The following is a 10,805-nucleotide window of genomic DNA, read 5'->3' on the forward strand; positions in this document are numbered from 1 at the left end:
ATGAGCACCCGTCAGTATGTTACCCTGGCTGTGGTGTCTTCTTGAGCACCTGTCAGCATGTTACCCTGGCTGTTGTGTCTCCTTGAGCACCCGTCAGTATGTTACCTGGCTGTGGTGTCTTCTTGAGCACCTGTCAGCATGTTACCCTGGTTGTTGTGTCTCCTTGAGCACCCGTCAGCATGTTACCCTGGCTGTTGTGTCTCCTTGAGCACCCGTCAGTATGTTACCCTGGCTGTGGTGTCTTCTTGAGCACCTGTCAGCATGTTACCTTGGCTGTTGTGTCTCCTTGAGCACCCGTCAGCATGTTACCCTGGCTGTGGTGTCTTCTTGAGCACCTGTCAGCATGTTGCCTTGGCTGTTGTGTCTCCTTGAGCACCCGTTAGCATGTTACCCTGGCTGTTATGTCTCCTCGAGCACCCGTCAGCATGTTACCCTGGCTATTGTGTCTCCTTGAGCACCCATCAGCATGTTACCCTGGCTGTTGTGTCTCCTTGAGCACCAGTAAGCATGTTACCCTGGCTGTTGTGTCTTCTTGAGGACCTGTCAGCTTGGTACCCTGGCTGTTGTGTCTTCTTGAGCACCCGTCAGCATGTTACCCTGGCTGTTGTGTCTCCTTGAGCACACTTCAGCATGTTACCCTGGCTGTTGTGTTTCCTTGAGCACCCATCAGCATGTTACCCTGGCTGTTGTGTCTCCTTGAGCACCCGTCAGCATGCTACCCTGGCTGTTGCGAGGAAGGTAAACCGCAAAACCCCCAACACTATTCACTTTGCCTTCCACCAGTCTTTGCTTTGAAAATACAACGACAAGTGTCTGGTCTACAAATCTTGCCCTTTTGATTGGCTGATATTCATATCACCAACGGTGATATTCTTTTCCAAGATGGCTTCTGATAATTTTCGAGGAAACAGTAAAATAAAATGGCTACGATCGCTTTTATCTTGTTAATTTCGAATCGATCACTTATGCGCAACATTGCTTTAGTGATCATGGAAAACAATTTAAGATGTTGTTTGGTGTGTTTTAAATGTTTAAATAAATAATACTTGTTATGAACAGGCGTTTGACGTTTCCTTTACTTTCATTTCCATCAACTATGAGAACAATGATTCATAGTTCAAACAGCACACAAGAGAAACTATCAACTTCTAAAGAAAATAAAAACGTTTTCAAACTTATTCCATACGTTTAATATTTCTTAACACCGTACTTCATCCAATCCAATTTCGAAACTAAAACCAAATCAACGATTCGTTGATTTAATGGACCTATCATGCAGCGCGCATGCGCTCGTTTGGTCAGGATCTTGACCAAGATGGAGGTCCTAACCCGTCTAAGTATCAGAATGGACAAACTAGTTGAGACAAAATGGTACTAAAGAATGTTATCCAGTCTAGTGACATGCCTTAGGCAATCTTCACTTCTCCTATTCTGAACAGTTTAACTGCTCTGATTTTAAATCACAATGGCACAGACTCAGTCCCATTGCATGTGTAAATGACGATGTTATTTATGTGAGAAAAGGGCGCATGGAGAGGGCAAGGTGATAATTTATCAATGAGGATAAAATGCCAATGCTCAGCAAAGCCTCTTTTTATGACAGACTTCAGGCGCGTAGCTGCCTATAGGCAGAATAGGCAACTGCCTACACATAAAATTTCATAAATACACTTTTTTACTGGTCCTTGTTTTTGTCGATTACATGAATAATTTTGCTTTTTGACTGTCTTCGGATAAAGTTTTGTCCCGTCCCCGGGCCGTCATTAACGAGTCGTTCCCTTGCCGTCCAGTTTTCTTTTAGTAAGCCGATGTCTGATCGATAATCTTACGAACGCTTGTTTCATATGTAAAATACGCATAAATATCGTATCAGAATCTGACATTGATTAAACTAAATTTTTGCAAAGTTTTCAATCTCGTCGTCGGCTCGGTATGTCACCTCCCTACCCCGACGTTGGTAATTCCGATTTAACTATCAACAAACGAGATATAATGTCTCTAAAATGGACGGACTGCCACCAGTACAATTTTCCATCAAGGTATATAAATATTGCTCCATATACACAGGCAATTGTCTCGTATGTGTGTTTGTATGCGAGTCTCGTGTGTGTAGTATTATAAGTATCCTACACACATGAGACTCGCATACACCCACACATACGAGACGACTGCTTGTGTCCATACAGCCTTATAGGCATATTGTTGTACTGATAACAGATATATATAATATATACATTTATATTAGAGGTGTGTCAAAAGTTATAAATATGTCGTAGGAGAGATACTCGGGGAGGGGTAAATGAATTCCTAGGAAACAATATGGTATGGTGGGTCAATCTAATAACCATGTGGACGGGCGGAAGCCCGTGGGAGGGGCGAGAGTTCGTGGGTCGAGGATCACATGGCAGTTAGAAATATATTGCAAGTGTACTCCAAAATTTAACTAAATGGCCAGTTTGCTGCCCGGAAAACTCGGCGATTACAATTTGTCTAAACACTGTCTGACCTCTGATATCGTTCAGTTAACTTGTTTACTGACTTTGGATAACGCTTAAAACATTTATTCACATAAATCACTGATGTTGCCCATCATAAAGTATGCATATTCGACAAAATGTGTGATATAATATGGAATAAAATATATTTCCCGATATTTTCTCACAAAAAAAATGAGCTTTATTTTCATTAATTAAACTATTGCAATTGCCAGCGGAACACGGGAGATTGCTCCTAAGGCCTTTTATTATTCCAAATTTTCCTGGGGGAGGCCCCCCAGACCCCCACCAAGGGGAGGGGGAAGTCCCCCTCTCCTGCCCTCCCCCTCTCGCGCTTCGCGCTCGGGTGCTGCCTGCGGCAACACATTGTCGTGGGAAGACCCCCTCCCATTCCCTCCCCTCTCGCGCTAACATTCTGCCTACATACCATATTCAACCCAGCTACGCCCCTGGACTTAGAGAAGTAATGTATATATAGAAACAAACTGAAATTCCTTAATATGCATAAACGCTTTTAAATTGTTGGCATCAATTCCCGCGTAGTTGTGACGTCACATTATTGTTATAAAGCGTGTCAGCTGTCTTTCTAGACTAATATGATCTTAAATGACCGTGTGGTGCGAATAGGAAAATCTCAACCTTGGAGTGAGCCTTCGTGTTCGAAATGAAGGAAATCAGCCGGGTGCAGAGAGCGAAAGGGAGCGTAATCCCTGGATTTCGAGGATGCATTAACTACTGCTGGAACCAAATATAAGAAGAAACAAAATAATCAGAATGCGATCGTCGACTCGGTGTTTTTTTTTTACTTTGTTCTTTTTGTATGGTTAACCATGTCAATGATGTAACCCTGTGAAATTGCTCTGGTGATTCTGCTCTGTTTTACATTGGTACCAGTTACTTTGCTCTGAAAACCCTTCAATCTTTTCAATGAAAATAATACAACAAACAATTTCTACATTTAGAACACTATCCATGTTTCAAGAGTAAATAGTAAGAGACCTGACGAGAAATCTATTCACTTCGTGCCAACATAGATATTGAACAGCCAGTCAAACAGGATTAAAAAGGGCGGACAATTTTATAGCTTTTTCAAGCTGTTGTGTATTTGGAAGGTAAAATACATGCACTATTGTATAATCGATTAAATGTGTTTACGCAACCAATGTTTTGACACTGATTGCTTAATAAATTGTGCATAGACACATGGAAAGATCAGTGGGGATTGCTCTTCAGCTACCGAGTACATAAGCTGAAAAATGTGAATAATTTTTGGGATACCAATTAATTTGTGTAATTAATGATTGAATTCTCATCATATCATCTGATAGTTTTTGCGATGTCCAGTTTTTGTATATCCATACACGTGATTTTGAAATGTTATACCTAGCAGCAGGAGTCTGGCGTTATCTTAAATAATTCACCTCAACGTTTATTAGCTAAGTCTATTGATTTTGACAAGGAATAAGTGATATATTCGGATTATAGCTAATTACATTACTTTCCGTAATAAGAGCTCTTCAGAGATGATGCAATTTGTATAGACGTGTAAAAACTAAATCAATCATAATGCATATTGTATACTTTATAAAGTCGAGGAACAATCAGGATCATGGCGCCGGTTAATATTTCATACGTAATTTCAAGGATACCAGAGTCATCTCCCTTTCACCAAGAAAGTCGAACGCTTCTGTGAAACTGATATTTTTGGAGCTCATACCCTAAGGCATTCGGAACACCTCGCCCCGATTAAATTTTCTTTTCCATCCTAGTTCCGTCAAGTTGGAAGCTTACGTCATACATCCGAGGTTAGATGACCGAATCTGCCTAGGAGTTCCGAGTGACCCTAAGGAGAATGTGAAGACCTGTGTTTACTGATGTTTACCGAGGTCATTTAAAAAAACAAATTATCTTTTGGCTTTAATTATCAAACTGTGTATGCATCCGAATCTTGCCTATTACTTTAAAAAGTTACATATTACTAATAAACTGTATGGTGTTTCAAAAACAAACATATATCAACGTGAACTTCCGCCGCAAACATGTGACGTCATTATTATTGTTGACCAGACACGATTTCGACTGATGGCATGACGTCATATTATGAAAGTACAAAATCGTTCCAGCCTCATGGGTAGTCTCATAGAGTCCATAATCATAATGTTATGGGAATGGGAAAATCTCAATAGGAGTTAAATATTTTAATTGTTGAGATTAAGACAGTTCAAATTGTATCAAAATATTTCCTCCTACATTTAAAACTTAAATGTACTAATTCCTGGTTCAGGGAAGTAACTGTATCAATATTCCAAAATAACTGACTGATCCTATTTTGATTTTGTTGCATTGCATAAAATACATGTGTCGTGGCGTATACAGATGCGAAGCTTTTGTGAGTTAGTGCCGTTTTAAATTAAATGTGCGTGTGAGCTGTAATTCCTAACTTACCAGAAACAAAAAAAGAAACAAAATACCAGAATCAGTCAATGATATAAAACTATTAAATCATTGGGGAAGATATTGATACATGCAAAGGCCTGAAGTTTTTCAAGTGGTTAAGGCGTCTGACATTCTGCTACCACTAGCCCTCCACCACTGGGTCGCAGGTTCGAGACCTACGACGGGCAGTCGCCAGGTACTGGCCGTAGGTCGGTGTTTTTTCTCTGGGAACTCTGGATTTCCTCCAACATCAACACCTGGCACGTCCTTAAATGACCATAGCTGTGAATAGGACGTAAAACACAAATAAACAAAACCAAACCATTCTGGTTCTTGCATATCACCTAATAATCGTTGAAGCTGGCTGTTCCTCTGTGCTCACGGTGTAAACTTGGTAACTTTACAGATGTTGCGGCTTAAAACAAGATGAAAGAGTCCTACGACAATGACCAAAATGCAATGTTTACAGTTCGTTGTTTTTTGTTCACTGGATGAAGCATTAACTGTAGGCAGGAAAACAATCCCCCGGAACTGTATTTCATATACGTAGTACCAGTCGGGTTTGCCACTTGAATGGTATAAAGTAGAGGTATGTGTATGATTCATGCATGAAACTGGACTGCCACACCTGTCAAACCTTAAAAAGCTCACTCCATTGCAGAAAAACCTTTTTCTGAAATGTGAGTTGACTCCATTGCAGAAAAACCTTTTACTGAAATGTGAGTTGGTGGTCATTGCTCAATGAGCTGCTACTCCTGAAATGGTTGTAATCTCTGGATACCTGTACCAATACCCCCTTCTATGAGACCATGGAACGATTTACCAGACACTGTCGGAGGACAGCCATCCTTTAACATTTTTAAGTAATTAATTCATCGTAATAAATTTGATTTATTGCCTAATTTTTCAAGTAGAAAATCGTAGCTTGAACGTTTGCTTACAAGGTTTCCAATCTGATTAAAATCATCTGTTACATGGCTCCGCCTGAACGAAGTACGAAGTTGACGAAGCCATGTAACATATGATTTTAATCAGATTGACAAGGTATCGTCATTCATGTAGTAAGTATGATTTGTACCGAGTTGATATCATAAGTGATCCGACGTATACATGTTGAAATGTGTGTGAAAATACAGTACATTTTTTTATTGTACGCTGTATAGAAGATAACGACAAATTCTGATTGGTGATATCTCGTTATTGTAATATTTCTGTCATTGTTCTTCTTTACGGTTCTCAAAACCTGTCTGATGAAGACGATGGAAACATTTTCCATATGGTTCAAACATACATTGAAAAAGTAAAACAGTTTAAGGTCAGTAGTATATGTACAAATTGAATCATCTCTTTTTCTTATTCTTCTCAATTTCCCTTTCTTCATTCCTTCTTTTCTTCCTCTTCGTTCATATACATATTTTTGATAATTATAGATTATCACACTGTGTTTTCAGGGTATGTCGTGGTAACAGTTGTCCCATCGCGAGCACGTGGATAAAATCGAGAGGCCATCGCATGTGGACTCGAGGGAGCGATGAGTAAATTGTTCGAAGGACAAACCCTGAAAATACTATATGATAAACTATTTATCATCTATATACTACTACCTACTACTAAATATTTTTTCATTTAAAAAAGTCAACTAAACACCATATTTCCCTAATGACTTCTAGGCTCGATGGTCATCGATTGCAAATTCTCAACCTGTGCCAAACGTAAACAAATAGAAGATTCGCGCGGAGGAATTCCATTAGCATAAAATTTTAGTAGAAAATGTTTTTTTTTATTGTTTTTTTTTATCGTCATTGATTTTTTTGTATGCATATTACCGCTTGAAATGGTGTTGTTATTCTTACTCTATTTTTTCGTAACTTTGTATGAATATGTTTCTTATGCGGATCACTTTTGTGTGAACAATATTTCCGGTTTCGGACGTCACCTGGCACGAGCAGACGTTCTATTTTGAGAAAATTCGTTCTCAAGTTGTTCTGAAGTTGTTCTCAAGTCGTTCTCAACTTCTTCTCATACTGACAGCCAATGATAATGAATTTATCATGCTACCGATAGGTGGTATAAATTAGTATATGGATGATAATGGTATTTGTTATTGTTGTCAATGAATTGTATTAGAAAAGGCGATTCGAAGTTGAGATCATTTGTGCCTTGTCTTTTTTTTTGCTGAATGACAAATAAAATATGTTTAAATAAAAACAAAAACTATGAATTTCGACCAAGACTATCACTGTTTCGTCCATTACTTGGTCACGATGTTCAGGATGTTATTTGAAATACAGAACAGTTCTGGCAGTTTGTTTTTTGTCGTTAAATAATGTTGTCTACTTTTTCAATGTATGTAGTTCTATAGAAATTCTGCAGTTTGTGTTCTCATCATATATTCTGTTTAATTTAATGTTAATATTGAATGAAACTTTCAAGGAAATGAAAAGAGCGTTTTATTTTGAGATGCGGATATCAGATCGGCAAGTCTTGAGAGAAATAAGGTGTAAGGCGAAACAACCCTTTGTATGTTGCGCTTGTCGTTGGATATAAACTAGAGTGTGCTCCCTTTCGCCGGGAATTATCTATATACCGTGATCGCGGAACCGGTTTATCAACAAATTAGGAGTATCGCCTGAAAAAATAAACTAATATGTATACTTTATACATAAGCAGGTCAATTTCTAATTTATTCGTCACACACATACTGTTGTTGTTGTTTTTTGTCCGAAATACCCACTTCTTGTTTAGGATGGGTTTAAGAAAGGTTCTTGATAATGGCGTTAATAAAGTGACATATTTCCGGTCTCGACAGATATAACCCCAAACAATCTGAACCAATTAAATTGTGACTAATTATACATATTTGTTTTTGTCGATCTGCTAACGTTTGAATAGTTCATCAAGACGTTTTAAGAGGTCATATTGATTGAAATGTTGGATAACGGTACGTTGTGCCAAGAAAGACAAAAACATTTGAAGAAAAGGGTTGAAAATATAAATCTGCGCCAGGTATATTTCGGTTAATTCAATATCGTCTAGCCAGAGAAGAAATAAAAAAAAAATCAGAATTGTTTCGCAATTGATTTTCCCTCCGTCTAACTGTCGAAGACATTTAATAAGCAAAATATTCAGTGACAACATATGAACAGTTTTGATTGGAATCGTGCTTTTTATTTCTTATGTTCAGGACGTCTTTTCTATGGAGGTAGAATCATACATTTGAAGAAAACGATGTTTTAAATCCACAATACGAGTATACTAATCTTTAATTAAACAGGTTACATTGCCCTGACAGGGGAATTAAGTTACATGTATTAAATAATGTAGTTTCCAAAACATGGGAGCATGATTCATTGGTTTGCTCTTTATCATGCGACATATGGTTCACCTGATTCATTAACGTACGTAAGTTGGGAAATTAATTGGCTCCCTTACATAACGAAGATAACGATATAAAGTTTGTTATTAGACTCCAAAGTCTTCCTCAACGTGTACAAAATGTACACGAAAGCGTTTTCGCAAAATGTACAGTAGGATAGCGACGACGGCATCCTTTTTTGTCGTAGATTTGGAGGATTTCTTTATTAACTTTTTGAAAATCGAGAAATAAAATACCGACGCATTAACAGATTCTCGTTTCCTTCGAACTTAATATCAATGAAACTGTGACTAATTATAAACGAAGAAAGATTTATACGGAGAGTGTGTGATAGTACAAGTAGAACAAGGCTAGATGCTACCAAAGATAAAATGACGACATCCGCCGTTTAAATGTAGGTTAAATCAACTAATGGAACGTTCTCAAAAAGGGAACCGGGATAATGACAACAAAACCGCAAGGAACAATAATGATTATAATCAGATCTGTCGATATGTATATCGCACAAGGGGAACTTCCCATGGAGATGAAATTAACGAACAATGAAAATTGCTCTGTCTTCTTTAATTAGCCTCTCTTAAACCCCTGTTATGTACATGTAAGTTTGTCCGTCAGCAATGAGCATCTATCTGGAAAACTTAATCTGCTGTCACATTGGAATCGCTGCCAATTTGTTTCTGTCTTACACTTTATTTGTTCGGAAATATCTCCCCATGTGATACTTTGTAATAGTTGTAAAATAAAACACTTCGCTGTGCCAATCATTGGTAGATAACATCGTCTTAAAGGCAATAGCCATAGCTGTTGTGTTGGTTTAAAATTCCGAGTACCACAAAATACCATGCGTCACCAAATCTACTTTCACCATCCAGTTATATAGGAAGCCTAATATTTTTGTTATTATTATTGTGGTAAGCGACTGTGTTATTGCTTCTGACCTAAGCGACAATATCTTCCGTTTCTGGTTTTGAAACAGTGCATTAATGATCATGTACATGTCGAACCTATTATTCTATTATGGCCCTTTCCCGAGGGAACTATTCTCTTATATTGTTATCTGGGGTGGTATAGTGCCCGAAAGATAATAGAGGGAAAATCCTGATTACGCAAAAAAGCAAATTCCATGTATAAAGTAACCTGAAACACTCTAAGTACAAAGGCCTACGACGACGTCGACAGCAAGTCCTAGTACACCGTATAGTAGACTACTTTTGTTTTGTGAGATCTATATTATCACAAAAAATAGGAAGATGTATTGGCAAAGCTTGGTTTTCTCTGTTTAGCATAACAAGCAAAAACCACGCAAAATTATCTATACCTAATGTTAATGGAAAACAAATTTATTAAATGTTCATAAAAGATTATAGACAACAGAAAAACACGTGTAGAGACACACAAATGATAAAGACAAACACGTGCACGCCCCGCCCATCCAATATCCCTCCGCCGTTATACAGGTATTTAAGGGAGGGGCTGGAAGAGACATGCTACCTTGATAACAAACAGGAAAACATGGATCGTAAACTGGAATGAGTTTCTCTAACATTAATTGATGTATACTCCCAGTTTCATTCCGAAAACAATTTATCAAAATTAAGTGTTGTTACATGGGTTATTTTTACCTTCAACATGTAAACATGCAAATATTTGTGTTTGTACTTGTAGGATAAGATAACGAGTCTATCAAAATTACGTTCCATGATATGTTGGGATGGTTTTTGTTTTTGTTTTTTCCCCTTATCAATTTGTATAATGCCCATTATTTCTATTATTTCGACATCTGTTTTGTCACATATATCTGCGTACGTGTATGTATATACAATTTCTACATCATGAACTGCCAACATTTAATTATTTTCTAACGTTTGGCACTGTAAGACTTAAAGTGTTAATCAAATTTAAATTCCCGTCTTTGAGGTAAAGCAAAACTTCTCTTACATTATTTATCATCGAATGATGAAAAAAACATGTTATATTGGGATACATGTATCTATTCAAATATGAACTTATTTATTTTGTAACAATTGCATGTATAAAACAAGTTATTTCAACTTATATTAATCACTCTTGTTGGCTCGGATGTTAAACGCGCGCGGGGGTCTAAGTTTGAGAGGAAACCGGAGTACCCGGAGAAAACCGAAGTTCTCGGCCAGGTGAACCCAAACTTTTCACGTCCGATTGGGGAATCGAACCCCGGCCGCCTTGATGAGAGGCAAGTGCGCTTTCCACTGCACCACCCGACTACCCTACATATATATGATGAAAGGAAAAGGAAGCAAACTGTAAACTTTGTAAAAACCTAGTATGCCAGTTGTTTTTTATTGTTGAAAATGATATTTAATAACCCAAAATTTGTTTTTTAAAACATTTTGTTAAAAACAGTTGTGTCCCTGAACTTGATATACACTTCAAGCGCAAACATATGATGAATCTAAAAAAAAAAAAAAACCACCCGCTACGTTGAGTTAGATTATGTGAAAAACAGTCTATATACGTAT

Source organism: Mizuhopecten yessoensis, unplaced genomic scaffold, assembly GCF_002113885.1.
Source record: "Mizuhopecten yessoensis strain PY_sf001 unplaced genomic scaffold, ASM211388v2 scaffold6169, whole genome shotgun sequence".
NCBI classification, from domain to species: Eukaryota; Metazoa; Mollusca; class Bivalvia; order Pectinida; family Pectinidae; genus Mizuhopecten; species Mizuhopecten yessoensis.